General features: G+C 50.7%; 1 long non-coding RNA gene across 1 annotated transcript in view; it reads right to left on the bottom strand.

Moving 5' to 3' along the window:
- Positions 1-4,281: 4,281 nt before the first annotated feature.
- LOC147758680 (uncharacterized) overlaps positions 4,282-21,452 on the bottom strand; it is a 28,986-nt gene continuing 11,815 nt past the window's right edge. The window contains exon 2 of the long non-coding RNA XR_015323304.1: positions 4,282-21,427. This is a non-coding gene — a long non-coding RNA (uncharacterized LOC147758680). The remainder of the gene's footprint in view (positions 21,428-21,452) is intronic.

The raw sequence follows: 21,452 nt of genomic DNA, 5'->3' as shown, positions 1-21,452 counted from the left end.
TATATATATGGAGAGAACTTGAACAGAGCACCCAGCAGCTAGGATGGCTGTTGGCTACTCGTTCATTCTTTCGTTGGCACAGGAGGCTATGTGTTCTGCTGTTGGCGACTACCCTGCGTAGTTCTGCTGTCTGGCCACCGTGCTGCTGTTCGTGCGGCGCCTTCCCATTGCCGGTTGCAGGCCAGTAGTGGTAAGGTACCACGAAAAGCAGTAGTAGGGAGACAGCCGGCAGCACTAAGTAGAACCTACCGACAAGGCAATTTCCACTACTGCAACTACAGCGACAGAAGGCAACCAAAGAGGCACATGAGAACCAGCGCAAAGGAACTATTGCTACTAGCAGCAAAACAGAGTGAGGCTGGCAAAGCTAGCACTCCGCCTACCGCCGCCAAGACCGATCTCCATCTCCAATCTAGTATTACTACTGCTACCACTACTCATGGGCCATCGAATACGACGCACAGTTCTAGCACTCCTTTTCTTCTCGTTTTCGCCGCCCATACAGCGAGGTCCGCAGTTGCAGCAACAGCAGCTCCATCTGTGGAGAAGGAGAATGAGAACATACGCAAGCAAACCCAACGCCCGAACGTTGCTGAGCATCAGCATCAGCAGCTAGAGTCTCCTGCCTCACTCAAGCAGGAGCAACAGACGACGGCCGCTGATGGCGGGCAAAAAGGGGGACAACTCCATTTGGCTCGCGACGGACCGTTCACTATGCTAAGGGAAGCTGCTTTTCAGAAACCGCCCACCTGGCGCGAACTAGGGAACCTCTGAAAAAGGATTGCACCTCTTCTTCGCGCAATGAGTGACGCATGAAGGGCCATCGCGTCACGTTTGAGTACAACAACTGAAAAAGCGGAGGCGGCAATAGCACACGATAAGGTCCGTCAATTAACTAAGCGAGCTATGCACGCCATGAAAACTTCGACAGCCGCTAATCTCTATGATATACAGAGAAAAAGCTCTGTAGATAGTATAGTCCATGTTTTTACTCATAGGTCAGTCATCAACAACGTCCCTAAACGGGTCCGAGTAGTTGTCGATAAGTTTCAACCGCAATAAAAGTTTTAAGGTTCTCATATCTACGTAGTTAAATAAACGACGCTGTTAAGTTGTCATCTTATTAAAATCTTATGCTGAGAATGGAATAGGATGACGCATTCCGACTATATTATGCCAATTCTCTTGTTTATCAACTGATTGACGCCTATTAATCTCTTTTTGCTGACCCTTGTGCTACACCTAAATCATAATAGCTTTAAACAAGCGCTACGACTCGTCAACTTCAGCCTCATGTTAAGAATATTTTTTTTTTCTAAGGAAACCCATTTCCTCTTCTTTGGCCCAATTTTCCTTATCCAACAAGTATTGTGCTGTCATGTTCAGTTGACAACATTCAAGCAGCACCGTCTGATCAACGTACTTCAAACGCACAAGGACGGAACAGCAGTGGAGAGGAACATGGTCGATCCGGATGACTTAGCGCAAATTCCTTCTATGTCCTCTTCGAGCAGATACTTCGTTTCTTTTGGCAAAAAAATCCACTGAGGACATCTCGTGTAAGATACACGATCAGGACCACGACGACGACTGCTGTCTGCTGCTGCTGTTGCCGCCACCGCCAGCAACCCCGCGCTCGACTCACTCGGCAAGCGCGGACTAAGGTAGCCCTCAGAGCCCGCGTTTTTTTTAGTTCCCTTACCGCGCTGCCACTGCTACCGCCACTGCTATCATTCGTACTGTGTGCAAGAAACGAGATGAAGACGGCGTCAGCAGTAGCAGCAGCAGCGAGCGGCTATCTTCATTTGGTTGTAAGGACGTGCACTACTTTGATGATTTTCGCTATAACGCAATAAATGAATGAATGTAATGCTTTACGTTACAGAGCTGCGATCTAGCAACCAAGCAGACAGGCTCACAAGAGTGGGGACCCCCTAACACTATTTGTAGCGCCGCAGGTTACGTCGCCCGTTAGCAGCAGTAGCAGCGGGATTACCGCGACAACTCGCAGGAGGTGGGGGTAGAACTGGCTGGCTAGTTAGATAGCTGTCCGGGCTTCTCATATGTTCGAGAAGCTCAGGGAGGGGGGGGGGCTGTCTCAAGGATCTTTGGCAGCGAAGCAACCAGTGGGGTGAAGGGGCGAAACGAGACAGGGTCTCAGCAATCCCACCAACAACACACGCATACCGCCGAAATACCGCCACCGGCTCCTGCTAACAAGTGTCTGACTCGGCTCGCAGCAGCCCGTGGCTCGGTCAGTTATTGTTGTCGAGTCGAATAGGGAGAGCAGACGCCCGCTGCTTTTGCCATTCCTCCTCTGACGACGACGGAGGGTCACGCGCCGGCTTTCGGGCGTGTAGCCGGTTCTGGTTCCCTCTATTCTTCTGCTGCTGTTGAGTTCAGTCCACCATGTGTTTACCAATCGTCCTCTCTAAGCGAAAGCTGAAAGGCAGCTAGGTTGGCTGTATGGCTTGCCAGGGCGTTAGGGGTGACACCGGCGGATGCCTCCAACACTCATCGTAGGCAGCAGCGACAAAGCAGGAGCATTTCTAAGCACAATAAAACAGCGCGGGATGGAGAAGCATGTATTTCGACTAAGCGAAAAAAGAAGACCAAATAGCACTCGTTGTACATCACTAGTAGCGAGGGTGGCAAAAGGGGACTGGAGGAAGGGGCAAATGGTTGGGTGGCTGGCTAGTGGCGGAACATTATTGTTTATATTCGGCGGTTCCACCGGCAGTGGTGGCGCCGCCACACGAAGGTCACACGGTACAACCACGAGGAAGACTGGCACAGCAGAGCTATTTGTTTTAGAGCAAAGCAGCTGATGGAAGATTTGGCGCCAAAACCCAGATGACTCCTACCACTACTACCACTATGAATCGAAGTGCGTTTGCGCTAGGGCCTTTGTTGTCGCCAATGCTTGCCACAGATCACGGCACTGGCACGTATGTCATAACTTTATCATGATGAATGAATGATCATCATCAACACAGCCGTCGCTACCCTAAGGATCTTGGCGTCTGTTAGTGGAAAACGGCTCACAGTACGAGCAGCAGGGTTATATTGGTAGCGGAAGAAAGAAGAATCGTTTGGACTGAGTAGCAAGGAAGAGAAAACTTCGGCCGGTAACTCCAAAAGGCAAACACTTGCCCTCCTTCGGAAGTCACTTACTAAGATAGTGATATTTAAGCGGATACGACAAACAATATCCTAATGAAGTTGCACACAACGACGATGTTTCAGCCCGCATGTGTATTGACACCCAGAGATCGAGTTCGCTTTGGAGTTGAAGAAGAACAAAGAGATAGGAGAAATGGATAAGGAAAAGGGGGTATCAAAAATGGGTCAAAGAATACGCGACTATTGGCATACGATGTGAATGAGTTTTCGTAAATGCGTAAATGCTTATTTATGTTAGTCGGTCATTGAGGGTTAGCAATAGTTCCCGAGAGTGAAAACAAAGGTCACAAATCTTCTCCAACCTAACGTTTTTTAAAGCGAAAGCGAGAGTTAGTAGAGTAACCCACAAGAAAGCAGAGAACCGACTGTCTAAAAGTACCGCGTTTGAAGACAACGGCACTACCGTCTTCTTCCCACACTCCCTAGGATGGACACCACGTTAGGGCGGGAGACGGGCCGTTAGCTTTTTATCGACCGCGACATGGCAGGCCTGCAAAAGCCCTTATCCTCGACGTCGAAATAAAGCGAGAGGAGTCTAAACGCTCATTCGTCGTCCCTTCACGCGGGTAGCCGCGCAGCCAAGCAAAGGACGACTGTCCAGTCGTGCATAAATAGCTGCAACGTTCATTGTCCACTACGCATCCAACCAAACCACAGCCCCAAATCTCGTCTACCTGTATGGGTTTCCTATGTTATCGGTGAGGATCATCGGTTATTGTTACTAGACGGCTGATTATCGAACTTTAGCTAGTGCTTAGCGTCAACTCTATTTTTTTCTCTCTTGCTTCCCCTTTCTCGCTCTCTCTTTATTTGTCTCTTTTCGTCTCAGTAAAGTTTTCGTATACAGTTTTGTTTGTAGGGAAAGTCATTTTTTCACTAATCAAACACATGTGGTACTGAGTTATTAGATTAATACCGCAAACTATTTAAAGAAATTATTTGTAGTAACTGTGCCACTGCTTCTCATCCTAGCACTGAAGGCATTGCCTGTAACTCTCACATATTGACTAAGTGGTGCCGACCCGTTCAGTAGTCCGTTTTACGAGAATATTGCCTATTAATGATAATTTCGTTCCTCTTTCTCTTTTGCTTTCTTCGTTTTCCTTGCCATGATAGCCATGGTCTTCCGTTTTTTGTCGCTCTATTCGCTTTTATGCTACTTGTCGTCCCTCGACTCTTTTACGCTTTCGTCACTATTAGTAGTAGTAGTACTAGTACTACTACCACTAGTACGACTACCACTGCAGCAGCGACAAGAATAACAACTTGAAGACCGAGATCCTCCCCGAAGCAACGAACCCTATGCACAACAATCAGCGGACGTCAGTGGTGTTAGTTGTTTCTGTTGTCTAACCCTTTCGTGGCACTTCTCTACCGGCCGTTGCCGCCACTTCTGCTTCTGTAGTCGCTCATCTTCCGCCCGTTCTGTTGTTCGCTCTCGCCCTCGCTCTCTGCTACTCTCTACCAGAGACGACCATCGTTCCACCGACAGCAGCTGTAGCAGAGCTCTAGCCAAATGCCACCAATGAAGATGTTGCCGCCGCCAATGCCATCGTCGTCGCTGGCACGCTGCCTTTAGCGTTGTTGCCGTTGCCCCTTTCGCAGTCGCCGTTGCCAGCGGACTCCGATATCTTTCCTGCGTGTCCCTCTTCCACCCCCTGCCCCCTGTCGTTCCCAGGTTTCCTGCTTTGCCGCCTGTACCCTTTTGCCGCCTGCTGTCTGCTTTGCTCTGCTACTGGTTCTGTGTAATGGTGCTGTAGTGGCATGGGTACCATTCCAGCACGGTCGTGGTAGTAGTAGTCGTTCTCTGTCCCGTCTCCTCGCCGTCGCCATCGTCGTCGACCCGTCGTTTCTTTGCCGTTCCATTGCGTTAGCTAGCTGCTTGCTGGCCCTAATACTACTCGTTCGTGTGCGGCTGCTTCGTCCTGTACCGTTGCCACTAACCCCTCGCGCTACCACCACCCCTGTGCTCGAACCAACCAGCCAGCCAGCCAGCCAGCCAGCCAGCCAGCTCACACGACCAAGTCCGAGAAATGGAATCCTTCTCGTGTTCCTCCTCTGCTATGCTGTTCTTCTTCTCTTGGGCGTCCCGTGCTACTGCCACTGCCGCCGTTGTTGTCGTCGTCTTGCCGCTGACGCCATCGAGTGAGCCCCTTTCGTCTTCGTCGTCGACGTTCGTGGTGGCTGCACGGAGCAGAGGCCTTCTCTGGACCCACTAGCTCGCTGGCTCGACTCTGGTTGTTGTGCTGGTCGGTTCGTTCGTTTCTTCGGTCGTCGGTTCGCTCTGGGCGGTCGGTCCCTCCGTCCGCTCATTCCTTCGCTTCTGCCGAGCTAGCCATACAGCGCGCGATCAACGAACTCTGCTTGAAACGGAGGGATGAAGACAACGACGCCGAAACAGAGGAGCAGTAGTGGTAGTAGCACGAACGAACGATAGAATGAACGAAGAGACGGCAACGACGACGATGACGACGACGTTGGAGGACGACAAGACCAAAGGGGGAAGGGCAGCAACCGAGAGCACACCAGAGTCTGCTCGCTCAAGTCTGCTGTGTTTTGAGCAGGGTTTAGGGTAGAGCGCTTCGCTCTGTTGTCTGGGAGTAGTGGCTGCTTCAACGACGGTTGGTAATGGGGAGGGGGTAAAAGAAGGCCAGCAGCCCGGGAGTGTGGAGGAAGCTCCTCATTTCTGTTCGTCGTCGTCGTCGTCGTCGCCGTCTCCGTCGTAGTCCTCCTCCTCCTCCTCCTCCTCCTCCACCTCCTCCCCCCTCTTCCTCTGTTCATCCCTTCGTCGTTTCCATTCCCCGTGTTCACCTTCCCTCAACAACCCTAAACCCTTAAAGCTCCACTGCAAGAGCACACGCTCGTCGCAACCCTCCTCCTGATCCCCCACTCGTCCTCAATCCACCGTTCCCCATCTCGTTTCCCGTCTATTCCCTTCCGTACTCCCACGGCCATGAGCTCTGCGCCCACCCGCTCCCATCGAAACACTACTACCGGCAGCCTTGGCCCGCCTTAGCAACTAGCATATCCTAACATCAAGCTAGCTTTACAGAACACTCAGACGACTGTAGAGAGATAGCTAGCCTGCCAGCCTGCGTTAGTAACGAGGCAGAGTACTCTGTGCTCGATGCTTCACGTTCGCGGAGCCTGTGCTCAGTCCTGATGTTTGCTCGCCTTCTTGTCTAGTTTACGTGGCAGCAGTACAGAGTGTAGGCAGTAGTCGCCGCTAAGGCTAGTTGCAGAGTGCCAGCAATGTAAGGATAGTAGCACCACATCGCACAGTCAAGCGGCTCTACGCTGTCGGCCTTACAAACAGACAGACAGGGACAGGCAGGCTTGCCTGCCTGGCTGCCTTCCGATTCAACTGAACGACCAAGCGAGTGGTGGTGGAAGCGGCCTGCGTCAACGGAGACAGAGCGCTTGGTGGTACCCTGTACCCGGACTTCGCTCCGTTCAATCCACCAACCTCGTCCATTGCGACCCCCTGCACTCTTTGTTATCGCCCGTTCTATCTGAATCCCTATAGACGCCGCTATATAAAGCTATCTGGTATACTTTGCAATGGCACGGCTATGTTGCGTTGCGGCTTCACCGACAAGGCTCTTTACACAGTCGTCGCTGCCTTGCAGTTCGCTGCTGCAGGGCAGCCGTAGTATGTTCGAAAGTTAGATGGCGTCTGCGTATTTCCTCGACTGTTCCACATTGTGGGCTCCGCACTCAGCCGGCGTCTCGTCCGCCATCGAAGTCCTACCCAGATCCTACTTGCAGATACCCCAGTCAGGCTGCTACCCACCCATGCCCCAACACCAGTGGAGGTGGACGACAAGGAAGGCTCAGTTCGCCATCTCCCCGCCTAGTCTCTAGCGCGCCTTCTCTGTCGGACCCTCTCGGCCGCCCTATGCTTCGTTGTCGTCGTCGTAATGCTTCTCTGTAAGTGAGTAACCCCTCCATAACTCCAGCCAGTCTTCTCTTCGCTCTTCCCATCATTTCCCCTTGTAGCGAGAGCCGCAGCAGCAAGCCAAGCTATCCCCCTCAGAGTCTGTCTGTCTGTCTGTCTGTCTGTCCTGCTCGAGGCGTAGCACTGCAGCTTCAGGCTCATAAGGCAGGGATACACACAAGAGCTCCACCAATAGAACCGTCACTACCACCACAGCCTCACTCAAAGCTTTACAGCCCTCCAAGTCGCGTTCTTCTAAGTACCCAACCTCGGTACCTCGGTACCGCGCGACCGGCATTGGCAATGGCGATAGGGGTGGTGGTGCTGGCGTAGTACCATCACGACTGAACACCCATCTATTTTGCTTCCCTGCAGTCCCGTGGCATAGAACGGACCAACCAACATCGACAACCGAGTGAATTCCCCTCTGCCTCTCGTCGTACAGAGGATGTGCGCTTGTGTGTGCAAGCGTGGAAGGAAGTAGTGTGTCTATGCGTGTGGGTGGTGAGTTGCTCGAAGGCTGCTTGGCTGGCTGGTTTGCTCCGAAACGATTGGAGGCGGAAGGCAGCAGGAGGGTCGGTCGGTCGGCTGGCTGGCTGACTGAGTGCGTCAGTGGAAAGGACCAAGGGGAGATGCAGGCGGCGGTGGTGGGTCGTTTCTCCCCACTCTGTTTTTCTCTGTCGGTGTCGGCCGCTCTGCTGGTCGTTCTATGAAAATGGCTCCAGCAGGGGAATGGTGTACAGGGAGACAGCAGAGTCCCTTGCACTATTGCCATCGAGTTGCGTTAGCCCGAGAGCTCTGGTGAGGGAGCAAGCTCTAGGCTGCCGCAGACTCATCGTCCGATCGACCCCTCTCTGGGTAAGAGACGTTTGGACGGACTAGAGAATGTCCTGCTGCTGCAGAATAAGGCTGCGAGGCGAGTCGGCAGGCGAGGCTGACGATGACGACGACGACGAAAAAGGGAGGGAGGGCTTCTATCTTCATGCCTTTATATATTAGAGTGCTGCTGGCTGGCCGCCCACCACCACTGCCACTAGCCCTTTCTCTCTTTTGGCCATTCGACGGCAGCTGCAGCAGAATCCCGATCCCCTTAGCAGACAGAGAGTCATGGCAGAATCGAGCTGAGCCGCTGACTGCTGCCGTTGTCGTCGCCGTCTATACCCACCGCCCACGGTCGCCTCCACCCCCTCCCAAATCCCAGTGACCCCTGTGCTACCCATTTCCTTTCTGCCAGCAGCTTTGCTAAGAGCGTTAGTGCTGTAACCGTCTCTCTGTCTGTATTGAGCTTCTCGGTGACGACGCTGGCTGGCTAGCTGGTTGGTCGGTTGGTCCACCTCCTGCAGCAATCTCCAGCAGCTAGCTGCACCCTGCTGCTGCACAACCAGCCAGCGTTAGCGCCCCCCTATGTAGAAGGCATTCGTCCCCTCTTCGCCCCCCTCACAACGGCAACGGCGTGTGCTGCTGCTGCTGCCACTACCCCTCAGTGTGTGCGCCCACCACACTATAGCCAAAGCGGCTGCTGCCGCCACCTTTGCGGCCGCCGCCGCCATCACCACGTCCACCACCAGTGGTATTGCCTCTGCCGTGAGCCTGCTGCCAGCAAGCAGTCTGCAACTCCGAAAGCTCTCCGCCTATGCGCCTACGTTGTCCGCCCATCTAGCCAGCCAAACGAAACGAACACAAGAGAACAGCCCAAAGCCGACAGACCTCCACAAACAGTTACCAGCCACGCAGAGCAGCTACACAGGGAGAGACAAAGCTCTTTTCTCTACGGGTTCTATGTGTTCACTAAGGCCAGCCGGTTTGCCTGTCAGCCTGCCTGCCCCAACCAAGCAGCTAAGCTGCAAACCGCTGCTTGTGTCTGCCGGCCTGCCCGCCCATTCGGTAGTAGTTTCTAAGTTGGCCGGCCTAGGAGGGTTGAACACTGGCAGAGGCGAAGGCTTCAAGCCTTCAGCCCTTCAGGCTAGAGGCTGAAGGCTGCCAATGGCTGTGAACCGCCTTCGCCTCCGCCTCCGACACCAGCCTCGGCCAGACGACGATACACGTAGGCTAGGATATGGCAGTATATACTGGCAGCAGTGTTGGTTGCCGTTGCGACGGTTGTGGCACATGCTGAGCTAGCCGAAAGCGAAGGCTTCTGTTAGTGCTGCGTTAAGCGCTGGCAGTGAGCCTTACAGGGTTGTGGTCACGGTAGTTCGATACCAGCAGCTCAGCTGCTTAGGTCGTGCGCTATAGGCATACACAGATAAACCAACTAAGTCAAGTTGCTAGCTGCTAACTGAGGGACTAAACGGCCGTGCGCTCGAACAGCAGTCGAACGACTGGAGCGGGCGCGGGCCACTCTGAGTTGAAGAGCATGAGGCTTCATGGCCTGACCGCGGCTACTTCGGCGCCAACATTGGCTTTGAGTAAGGAGACGAGCCAAATGGAACGATGTTGTTCGCGGTGGTGCTGCTAGCGGAAGAAGTGATGACGGCGGTGGCGCCAATGGAAGCAATGACATATCTGGTAACCGCCATCGCCACCTAAAGAGAGACCTAAAAGGGGAGAGCGTGTGAGTAGCCTGTCAAGCTAAAGAAGGCGCGATGACTGTGGTAGCCACTAGCAGTGGTAACGACCGTTGTAAAATAGTAAGGCCGCCGGCACACCTAAGCGGCCTGACGGACTACCATTACTACCGCCGCCAACGCCGTAGCTGACCGGCATGTAAACGGCCCGTGCTCTTTTCCAATTTCCCTTCTCCTCGCTTTTGGGCTTCCCGAACGTTAGGAGAGACAAAAGCGGATACTCCAAATGCTATAGCCTCCAGACACGCGGTAAACAGCGCCGAGGAAGGTCGAAACAGGACACCACCACCAACATCGTCGTCATTGCCAGCTGATGCTTGCGCCTTGTGTGCAATTGACGAAACGCACCAGCCGACGGAACGTCGACCGACGAACAAACTTTGCGCGCGAGATCTTCATCACTACTACCATCCCATAGCTTAGGTCTTTCGATTTCCCGTAGCTACAGACACCGCCACCGCTGCCTTTGACCAAGAGCCGCGCACCCTTTGGTAGAACAGCAGAGCGGCGGTTCGATACACGCAGTAAGCAGGCATAGAGACTGGTGGCCAATTCAACTGACCACGGGGAGTCGAAGAGGCAGCCACCTGCCTTATCAAACAATCTATCTGCTGCTGCAGTCGTAGTTACCGCCGCGGCCACCCCCGCCGCGTGCGTCCGTGGGGGGCTGCTTAAATTGAGGGATACTGGCAGGGGAGCTATGGTAGCAGCAGGGACTCTTTTGCACTGTCTCATTATGGTGTCATTTCATTTCATCTAGTTGTTGTTTCCGTTGTATTATGGAAGTGTGTGTAATGACAGAAGAAAGGTAACAACAGTAAAGTTACAAGTACTACTTCATATAAAGCCCATGGTTGGAAGCCGATGGCAGGAATGGCGCGGTGTCATGCTTATCCATACCGACCCTTAACGCCCACATGTTTATAGTAAACAATATAACATGTAAACATATAAATGTAGAGTGCTCGAATCGTACTAGTCGACCCGTTTCCATATATATCGTATCTGCGTTCGCATTGACGAATATATGAACAAATAAAGTATTTTTATCCTGATCATTATTCAAAACAGATTTCCACAAACAAACAGAGGATTGTCGGTGATAATTATCAACCCGGCTTCCATATCTCATATGAATTACGATGGCACACAAACCCACATCCAGCTTGATTAATATCAAATCTCTATCCACACACGACAGGTTGCTTCGAATACCTTTTGTAACCCAGTCAACCTGCTCTTCCTCTAATACCAGACGGATTGGTACTAATAACGAGAAAAGTAAAATCGACCCCGCGTTGCGTCATCTCCACCTCAGATGGAGGCCGGTCGTCAAGCTAAAGCACGCAAACAGGCTAACTCACGTTTAGTCTACTTGACGCTTCCCATTGCCTAACCATCATTGTTACCCCTGCTGCAGGTGCACGACGCGCCAGCAACGGAAAAGCAGCTCGCGCCATCCGAGAAGAAAAAAGCTGCTGCTCACTTCTATCAACACACAACAACAACAATGGTTACAATGGCAACATCAATAATCGGCGGGTGCTCGCCTGCCCCTTAGGCCGCTGCTGTCATTACTACTAGTCAAAGCAGCAGTAGAAGTGATGGCGGTGCTTATAGTACCACCGCCGATGCCGTTGCAGGCGGCGCCGGTAAAACCGCCGCGGCTACAGCTAACTCCGCTAACTCGTCTGCTTCGAAACCCTCGCGCGCCTTTCCAAGCGATTCTTTTTCACTAGTTTATAACGTTAATACGTTCATCGAAGAACGAAAACGATATATGTGAAAGAAAGCATAAATACGGCTTTACGTTTAACGTGCGCACTAGGTCAGTGTTTATACTTCGTGATCATTTCTTGCTAGAACTATTACACAGACTTTCCGATTCAGTCATCAATTGTCCTACTTCATGTTAGTAACTTCATCAGGTGTCCATGTTGACAAAGCAGACTGAAGTGCTTATAATTAAACATTAGTACTAGCCGGGTCCAAGAAGTTGTGCTTGACTGACTTTTTTTATGTATATTGTTGTCGTTGTAACTTTCTTATTGTTGTCGCATTACAAGTAACCAAAAAGTCAAACTCGATTCGCAGCTCAGAACACAACATAAACATAATGGTAACAAGTCAAACTTATCTTCCATTACCGTGAACAATTCCCACCGAAATGGTATTCTTTTTAGAGGGGAAATCACGAGTAGGAGGATCTCGTTCGCGAGCATGTTCGAACCACTTGACGTGTACATCCCTCTCGTTTGCCCCCCGCAACCACCGCCCCCTTGACCTCTGCGGTTATAACCCACCGCTCACTGCTGCCGCACCTCTGGCTAGCTGCATGCTGTCCACCAGCAGACAGTTCCGCTTCATGTTGTTTCGTCTGTGGCAAACAGCGAGTCACTGTCACACAATTCCTGTTGTTATCCGTCGCACTCTCTTCGAAGATCGTGCCACCCTCCTGTGATGTTGCGCCGCTCAAATCCGCCCATCACACGGGGCCGCTCTATGCGGGTTGTGTGTAGGTCTGTGTATACGTTTGTCAGTGCGTTCGTTCGTTCGCTGGCTAGCTGCTGACTAGCTTGCTTGCTGTCTGGTTCTCGTTCGTCACTACGCTTACTAAGAAACGAGTTCTTGGGATGTTACCAAAGCGAGGTAGGCGTGCGGGGCCCTGCTTAAGAACGGCACCACCTGAGACAACATGGATATGCTGGCAGAGACGCCTAAATGCCTCGGCTACAGCCACTACTAAACAGCTAGCGAACGAACAACAGAAGGACAGAGTCATACCAGCAGCTGGGGTATACGGTGCTAGGCCAGGTTTCGGAGACCTTTGGGTGGGTGGCCGAACGAACGAGCGGACAGGGGACACACTGACGTAAGTGCACAATCAGCCAGTTGTTATCCCCAGCAGTCAGCCCCCCTTTTGCTACCTGCAGCACTACACATTAGTAGTTCTCTCCGTTATTCTGTGCTGGCAGTTTCGTGCGCCCTCAACGATACGCCTATGTGCACTCTTTTTTTCTCTGTTCCTCTCCCTGTTGGGTTCAAGCGAATTGGCGGCTGCTTCTGCCGCTGACGCCACCTCCGCCAGTGGTGTGACTGTGCAGAAGGCTGGACTTTAGTCGATCTAGACTCTAGCGGGTTTTGACCCGAATGCCCACGAGCTCGATTTATACACACACACACACACACACACACACACATGAAACATGTATAGTTTGTAGCATTAGTAATAATAGTAGTTGTAGTTGGGAAAGGCAGAAACGTCTGCCACATACATTGACATCTTGACATCGCCGCTATCCTATCGTGCAGCGTAATAGCTTTAGTAGCTTTTGCCCGCTAGTAGTAGTGTATTGTACTGTTCTACAATTTTGGTAGACACTACCATTTGGTGTCTTGACTTTTGCTACTGTTGCCGTTTGGTGGCAATGTTTCTAAGGGTTCGACTTCAGCTTTTCGTTCACAGCGAACTGCCCCAGCGGTTCTGGCCTGCCACTGACTACTTCTACTACAGCTACCATTATTACTAGCAGTAGCGCGCGCGAATTGTGTTGTGCGTTTCTCTCTGACAAAATCTTCCCCGACCCTAATCCCCCGTTTACCCCAAGTCGCCTGGCACCCGCCGCTTGTAGTACTAGTAGTACCACAGCATGGCCAAAAGCGCTAACAGCACACCACCAACGCCACCACGACGACCATTGCCGCCACCACCGCCAGCAGCGACGGTATCGATAAGCCGGCAGCGACGACGACAAGCACCGAGCCAGCGAGTTGCGATTCTGTGTTTTTGTGCCCCCCTGCCTGCCTGTCCATACTTGAATGTGTGTTAACGCACTGGTTGTCTTGGCTGTTGGCATCTTCCAGCCACGAGCGCCGTGCAGAGCTGTTCGAGTTGCGTTCGCCTGCGACAATACTTGCTCGTATAGGAGCCGTCTCTATCAAAGAACCTTCGTCATCCCACGGTTGGAGCGAGCTAGCTGGCAGGCTGGCTGGCGAACGAGCGAGCGACCGAACGAACGAAGCAAACGGCAGCGAGTCTGTCTATGTGCCAGTCGAAAGGCCAGTCGACACCAGCGCCCCCTCGCCGGTTTGTTGGCCAACTCTCAGGTCGCTAACTTGCCTGCTCGGTCGGCGTTGGCTGCTGATGGCTCCGTCGATGCTGGAGATGGTGCTGGCAGCAGCCAGAAGCAAACGAATGAAATTGCGTCGCTCGCTACTGCTGCTGTGCACGCTGTGTGCTGCTTTTGCCGGCGACCTGTCTACTTCTATATCAAGGAGAAAAAAACGGCACGCACATAGGCCGACAGCAGAGGAGACGGGAGCAGCACGGCCACTTCAGCTAAAGCAACCTACTACGGCTGCTGCTGCTGTCATGGACGGATGCAGGCAGCCGGCCAGACAACGAAAGCAGACGACTGTAGAAGTCATTGCTGTAGCTGCTGCTGTTACGACCACACCTACAGCGCCAGAATGGAATATCAGCACAGTCCCCGCTGCAGGCAGACTTGAGCCGTCCCGTTTTCTCTGTGGCCGGCAGTCAGCAGGCAACAGCGAACAGTAAGCGGAACGGACCAGCTCTATACGAGGTACTTTGCTCTGTGTTGCGGTGACAATCAGCACCACGACCGCTAGCACAGTCATGGTAATGGCATAGCCAGCCAGACATCTAACCGGCCTTTCGACCGACCAACCAGGCTAGCAAACAACAACATTCACAGAGGCCTTGTGCCATGGACGGCCGCGTACATAGACGACTGCGAGCAAACAGCTGTGGACGACGACTGTCACCGCTTACATGCATTCACAGTCAGCCACAGTAATAAAGCTCTAGCTGCTGCAAGCGCTAGAGAAACAGCTAGCCACTGCAGAGCTGCATGACAGCCTGCCGCTATACAGTCGCCGTGAGTAAGCGGTCGGCCAGGTACCGCACGGCCACATACAGAGATCAACAAAGAGCCAGAGAGAAAAAGACTGGTTTGCTGGCTGGTGTGCTGACAGATAGTAAGCATACCGCTGCCGCAAGACCAGGCCAGTAGATGGCAATAGCGAGTAGTGAGAAATGTTGATGCTGATACGTCAACTACTCGACCACCGCGAGCCCCACAAAGACGAACGCCGTCGCGGCAGTAGCTGCCGCATATAGTCGATCCATGGTGTCGCTGACTACGCACCGCTGGTGGATCATCTAACTAGCATCAACGTTATGCCGGACGGACGTCGTCGATGTTTGAGCGTTTGCGGACAAACGGATGGTCAGACTGTCGCCAGCAACGGCCGGGTTCAGCTTTTTTGCCCCAACTCTATTACCGCTGCTGTATTTCATGTAGTTCTACAACGATGACAATGGCAGCGTTAAACAACCACAACGCAGACGAAATTTAGCATTCTCACTTCGAGTGTAATAACATTACAAGCGCCAATGTTTTAATATGACTAGACTGAAAGCATACCTTTTTCACTTGAAAATAAAAAAAAAAAAATGAAAAGGAGTCAAACCCGTTGATTGCAATCAATAATGTTCTCTTACGTTTTTCACTTTTGGATATTCATGCAAATCGCAGCGCTGATTTAGCCGTGCTGTTGATAATGCTGATGGCGGGAAAACCGGCGGCAATTGCCATTCAGTCAAAATTTCACACACGTTTGCGCCTCGAAAAAAGTCAACAAAAATAGCCTTGTGCTTCTTCGTCTACGTTGCGAGTTAAGGACTGCACAATGGATGAACCACGAACGATTCACTGATTGTGCGCGCGGGCAGTCTTTTGAAAAAGTTGGCGCGCCCCTGCCCGCTGAATGAAAACAACCTTGTTAACAATAACAACAATGGCATCTGCATGACAAACCGTGCACGTATGAAGTGGTCGGGGGTGAGAGTAAACAAACAGACGGACGGAAGGACGGACGGACATGTGGATAGATAGACAGACAGACAAACGAATTTGCGACATGGCAGTACCTTCACTAGTAATAAATATCAATCGCTGTAAGACTGGAGATCTCGAAAAAATTTGACAAAAGTGCACACAAACTGATAGCAAGCAAGAGGTACCAAGAGGCAGAAGCTCAACTTTGCCTTCCGCTGTGCTCCCCAGACTACACCCCCGCACAAATGTTGAGCAGCATTAATCTTAGCGGGTGCTCTTCGACGCCGTAGCCATCGTTGCCAGCGTCTAACGCTTGCTCCAATGATGTCCATGTCCTGTGTAATCCAGGGACAAGCGGTGGAATGGACCGAGGATATGAGGGAAGGAGAACGAGCAGAAGAAAGACTTCAGCTATTAGAAGGCATTAAAATCTGTGTAGCGGCGGTGGCAGCTTTAGCGGTTCGCCACTGCTCCACGATGAGTGTGCTCAGGGCGGCGAGTGCGTCTGGCTCACCGTTTGGGTTCCGACTGATGAACGCAATGGAGGGAGAGGGCTCAGAAAAAAGGAAACAAGAGAGAGCGAGAGAGAGGAAACTACTGTCAAAGAAAGGTTTCTGCTACGTCGCTGCCGCCGAGTGCGTGTTGTCTTTATTAAATTGGGGATACGCGCGCAACTCCTACTGGTAGCAGTATTAGTACTAATGGTAGAAAATATGTGTAGTAATGCCAAAGGCGACTAAGGAGAAGATTATTGTAGGCGTAACGGCAGGAGTGTAAGTACAGAAGGTACTACTCAAGAGCAACAACAATTAGTCGATACCAAAAAGGTTGCGCCTTGTATTCGAATTAGCATAAAGTCGTCATGTCTACAATTTCTGTTCTTACCCAAGCCACCACATTCCATGATTACAGCCTATAATCTCTCTGAGTAGCGAATCGAAAATGATTAGAGGTCGCTGTATTATATATATATATCGTTCGTTTATATCGTTGATGGTGCTGATGACGGAATGAACGGTGGCCGCCTGGCCATCGTGAACACCAAAGGGGGCAACAGGTTGTGATGATTTGATCACTCGCAATTATCGAGATGATGATGGTGGCGACAATGATCGTGGCGGTGCAGATGCTTGTCAGTTCCTCGACTGTTGCTACAGTTCTTACGTACAGAGGTAATCGGGACCGCCGACAGATTATTTGAACTTTATAACCATCCATCATTGAGAAATGTTAAGATGTTGAGCTGAGTCGTAATAAATAGTTTTGAGATGTTGTTCTTGTCAACCTGTCATTGATCTTCTAACATGAGGATGTTTTCTGCTAGGCGAGCAGTTGCGCCACTTGTTATAGTTGTCGTTGCTGCCGTGCGCGCTTGTGTTACGCTCGAAACAGTCGCATGAATGAAAACGTAAACATGTATGGCACTTTATCAAGGCGATTGATTTCACCAGTGCATATAGAACAGCGGCTAGTAAGCGGAAAAGCCGATGAAACAAGTTTGAAGAACAGCAGGGATAACCTGGAAGCAGGATGTCTATGTGGACTGAAAGACTCCGGCACGGAGAAGTCACTGTTCTGGAACTACAACTACTACTATTTCTACGACGATCATCCTCAACGGTGAGACTAAACCGAAGAAATCCTCGACTAATGCTATGTTTAACATGACGTTTTCACCGACCTCAATGTATCAAACAGTAAGAAGACCCGTTCTATCCAGTTCGGCCAATTGTTCAATCATAGATACTACTGACAAGTATAAACGAGCTCTGACCTATTCCTGCAATTATTTCATGTCTAACGTTACTCTCCAAATCAGTGTCTACAGTAACTGCACACAGCTGTACAAGATTGACATAAAATCGCCACACCTACTCGCCTAATCGTTTACGAGTACCTGCAAAAAAATATTTGTTAATCACATCATCGTGTCAGGCCCTTGCTCCCCATTCATCTGCGGCCCACGTAAAAATCTGTTGACATCAATGATATTGTCGGCGAAGTGTGCGGAAAATGATAGATAATTCATTGACAGCAAAGACAAACGGATGACGTAGACGAATTGTCCATCTCTAATAGACCGAGTCGCCTGACCTCACTCCTGGCCGTGTGATCGTTGTATGGGTCTGTTATTACTGCTATGTTTTGTGTTTGAGTACATATATACTGCTCATAACCTGAAAATAGTTCGGTGGGTGTCATTTCGTTCGGATGTATGATGGCCAGCGACAATACGGACTTTTGGTGATTTGTTGATCATGTTCGTAGCCAGCAGCACAAGTAACGGCTAACCTGTCATAATAACCCACAATCTATTTAACGAACAATGCTGCTGACGACGGTAGCTAGGTACCGGTGCTGCTTCATACTGCATAGTCAATTTATCGCTTTTTAATAGACACAGAACCTGTCGCCGCCGACGCTGCAACGGCGGCAGCGACGACTATCGCGGCACAGCAGCTGCTGAAGAAGCAGTAGCTAATGTTGTTGTTCTTTCTGTTCGATGACCACGAGCGGTAGCACCAATGGATCCTGTCGAACTGCTCTCACCGCCGCCCTTGATCCCAACTAATTATCATCATCGAGCTGGTAGTAAGACCACCAGCCACAACGGCCACGAAACCCAGCATCGACGCCTCAGCCGGCACCATATCGTACAATCTCGTGTGAAGTCAGCATGATGGTGATGGATACACCTAGCAGCAACAGCAGCATCGAGTCAACGGTGACTCGCATCAATGACAATTTAAAGACACAACGTCATTTGGACTAGTATTAGGTATTATCGCTGTTGCTGGTATTATCTCGGTTGGACCTGTCAGCAACAGTTGTAATACTGGTGGGACTGACGGACTGAGAGAAAAGCCCAGGAACGAACGTCGTCGCTTACTAACAGCAGAATAAATAGGAGTGCGAGTAAACTGTCTCTCTATCTGTTGATGGCGACCGGCTTGTGATGTGCTCGTGGCTGCACCGAGAGCGCTCGGCGCTCGAGCTTCGCGCTCCATCATTGTCAGTAAACAAATCATTTGCAAAGATAACCGCTACAACGACTCACACGCATTCAGCAGTGTCTGTTGCTGCGCTTGCTGTTGGTGTTATTTTCAATAGTGGTCAGCATCCAGCACCGTTTTTAGTCATGAATCACTACACTTTTAATAAGCCTGTCTCCCGGATTGTATTAGTTAGGCGGAGTAAGTAATAATATAGGCGTGTCTACGAAGACGGTAGTATTTGTAGAAAAATTTGGTGATTGAGCGAGCTTGATAAACACAACCGAGTGAAGGCGTCGACGGACAACTGTTTGAAAGAAAAAGTATCGGTTAGGGGATACAGAGGACGACACAACATATCGGTTAGCGTTAGACGAACCGAGAAGAACCATGTTTATGGTCGAGCTTGCCTATTGCTTTGAATTTGCAGGCGGACGGTCGCGCGACGGGCGATCGCGTGGTAGACGTGGATGAGTCGCATAGAATGTTAGCTCTGCCTAGTTTGCATTATGTGCCAGAATTGTTCACTGTCCAATATTTCAATTGCTTATAGCTTGGCTGCTCAGAACAGAACAGAGCAGGCCATCGAGGCTGCGGCAATGGCGCCGGAAGCCAACTTGGTGTTTCCCAAACGGCTGGCCGCAGGGGTTGTTCGGGATAGGAGTGGGGTCCCCTGGAGGAGCAAAGATTTCAAGCCTTCGTAGAGGAGAGCAGCCCCGTCTAGCTTCCAGTCAACCTCGTTCGTTATCCCGTTTCAGGGAGATGGGAGGTGATGCGCCGTCACTGGAAGGGAAAACCAACCGACCCGGAGTGGCAGCATTTCTACAATGGCTGACGCGATCATCCCAACTGCCTACTGGGGTATACTCACACCATCTTTCCCAACCTACTTCCCTAGCCCCTGTGACAGCTCAGCCTTCTCGGCCCCAACAGCTCGAGTAGTACGACACGCAGCACAGGCCGCGCATAGCTCCACAAAGCTGCAACCAGTTAGCCAGCCGGCTAGGGAAGTTGCCACAGTGGAGTGTTCGTGGTGCTGGTAGAGCTGCCGCTGTTGCTGCTAATGCAATAGAGAACTATGTTGTCCTTTGTATTTTCCACTGCGATACCGCTGGTAGACAAACTCGCCGTCAACGCACACCAGTGCCACGAACACAAATATCAGCTGGCTATATTCCACCTCTGTCCAACCCACGCATGTATGGGAAACAAAATAACGCTTTATTCTTATTCGTAGCTAACTGCACGGTAGAATTGTGTATCACTATGCTGAACTTCCGTACACAGCAGTTCCATAGGGGACACATGTTGCCATTTTCGAGGTTAGAAGTTGTATTTATGTCGTTGTGGCGATCATCGTCATTACAAACAAACAAGATCGTGCGAGTCGGCGATTTCAGTGGGACGTTCATTTTTATCAGGCCACGTGTATGTATCATCACGCTGGCCCCCGTCGTTAGTTAGTTTATCAATCTTGGCGCTAGTTTCAATCAAGCAGCAGACGCCCCACATCTAGGTGGATCTGCCCCTTTGTCTGATTGTCCGAGCCTACGATTAAGTGACAGCAAATCGGTAACACCGATGATTATCATCATGATCGTGATGATCGACGACGATGAAGACTTAAATTTCGTTCTGATGAACAGCGACTAAGGGCAACACTGCTTGGTTCACGCTGATGCCTCAGTCTACGAGCAGTAGACGCAACCCTCAATATTTTGTTAAATTTTTTCTTTCTGTCGTTATTAGCCAACAACTATGGGGTACTAACAATCCAGCTATGTATACACTCAGAGCAAAAAACCATTCGTTCGATAGACTCGCTGAGGTTCACGCGGGTTTCAAAATCTGTGGTTTATCGTGCGGAATAAAACGATCTGCAAAGAAAGGTCTCTCCAAAGGAGCATACAATGGATAAAGGAAGAAGCAGCGCATCGTATCTTTCCCACCAGATATAGATACGAAACATCCTTTTAGGCAAATTGGTTATCTCTGCTCCTGGTGGTGGACTTGGCAGATGACACGGCGGTCCGCGCGAGCACTTGCATGTGTGTTGCTTGCCTATCAGTCAGGTTCACTTGTGTTATCTACCGACTACTGCTATCAGTTATTCATTGATGATTGTGCTTATAGTCTATGGTTTGGCTGGCCAGCGTGATATCTACTGTTAATGACAAAAAGACATAATGCAAACTGAGAGGTGTTTGGTATTGTTCAACATTTGCCGAAATTCTCTCTAGTTTGAAAATGATACGATGGCGATGCTAACGTCATTCGTATTGGCACATTCGGCAACGACAATTTTCAGACAAACTACAAGTGAGTTCTGCTAAACAAATAACGGCGACAGCTCTCTTTGAACATTTAGTATAGCTGCGGCTTTGCTACGCGTCGTTGCCAGTACTGCAACATCGGCTAATGACTGACTACTCATTTCAATCACAACCTGTTGCTGAAGCAGTGATACTTCGCACTCGAATGGCTGACAACCATTCGATGGCTACAGCGGACAGCTGACAACAAACAATAGCGCCATTTTGTTAAACGATGCTAGCCTAAATTCGTTACATTGGCACATTTCGAACAAAGACCAACAGGTAGTAGGGGTAATCAGCTGGGTCAGCTGGCGCCGAACCGCTCTGTGCGTCAGTGAAGTACTGCCCGATACACACATCAATCAACAAATGAACCGGTCGTTATGTGGGTTCATCGTCATAAACTCTTCAGCGATCTCCGTCTCTTTCACTCTGGCCATTTTGCTGGCTTCAGTACACGCACACTAACTCACCCGTTACGATCGTACGATTTCATGCGGCTGCGTTCGATTCGTCACTTTGCGAGGGAGATATGCATGCGTACGACAGAAGTGACATATACCATCTCCTGTCAATGAATAGATATAGGCTCA

This window comes from Varroa destructor, unplaced genomic scaffold (genome assembly GCF_002443255.2).
Source record: "Varroa destructor unplaced genomic scaffold, Vdes_3.0 BEIS01000001.1, whole genome shotgun sequence".
Classification (NCBI taxonomy): domain Eukaryota; kingdom Metazoa; phylum Arthropoda; class Arachnida; order Mesostigmata; family Varroidae; genus Varroa; species Varroa destructor.
Note: the sequence above shows the minus strand (reverse complement) of the source record. Positions and strands in the feature narration are given on the sequence as shown.